Source organism: Vombatus ursinus, unplaced genomic scaffold (assembly GCF_900497805.2).
Source record: "Vombatus ursinus unplaced genomic scaffold, bare-nosed wombat genome assembly UNPS02014802.1, whole genome shotgun sequence".
Taxonomy (NCBI): Eukaryota; Metazoa; Chordata; class Mammalia; order Diprotodontia; family Vombatidae; genus Vombatus; species Vombatus ursinus.
In genome coordinates this window covers 18,470,724-18,471,437 of record NW_020954580.1, presented here as the reverse complement: position 1 = coordinate 18,471,437, position 714 = coordinate 18,470,724, and the positions used below count along the sequence as shown (strand labels likewise).

The window sequence follows — 714 nt, the reverse complement described above, 5'->3', positions numbered from 1 at the left end:
TTCTCAAGGGTTTGGACAAGGAGCAGAGGTAGACCTCCCAGACAGAGACTGATGAGATTGAAAGGAAAGATACTGAGACATTTTTTATGACATGAAGACACTCCTGTTGTTTCTTTGAGGTTTTTGCCAATTATAAATATTATAATGAATCAACTGCTTGATCAACTATCAACATTTTTCACATTTTATTTTTTTTTGTCTTTTTTGGTAAGGCAATCAGGATTAAGTGACTTGCCCAGGGTCACACAGCTAGTAAGTGTCATGTGTCTGAGGACAGATTTGAACTTAGGTCACATTTTATTTTTTAAAGAATATTTTGGTGCTTGCTTCGGCAGCACATATACTAAAATTGGAACGATACAGAGAAGATTGGCATGGCCCCTGCGCAAGGATGACATGCAAATTCGTGAAGTGTTCCATATTTTTAACAATAATGTGATAATAGTAAAAATGATATCTTAAAGGGCCATTGTAATATTTTTGTGTAAATTCAAACAAAGGAAGTTCAACTACTAACAAGACAAGCAGAACTGCTTTGAAATGAAAATATAGAATGATATACTTAAAGAAAGTGGTATGAAGTAGTTTCATATACAATTCTGTTATTTTTGCATGTTTTAAATTATGTATGGAAATTTCTCTTTCTGGTGTTGAAACAGTAATAAAAACAGTTATAATTAAAAAAAAAGAATATCTTGAAAATAGATAAGTAAA

At 31.8% G+C, this 714-nt stretch overlaps 1 non-coding gene across 1 annotated transcript; it reads left to right on the top strand.

The window, feature by feature from the left end:
• The first annotated feature begins 319 nt into the window (after positions 1-319).
• LOC114051512 lies at positions 320-426 on the top strand. The gene has a single exon (XR_003570157.1). It is a non-coding gene; the product is annotated as a U6 spliceosomal RNA (small nuclear RNA).
• Positions 427-714: the final 288 nt, after the last annotated feature.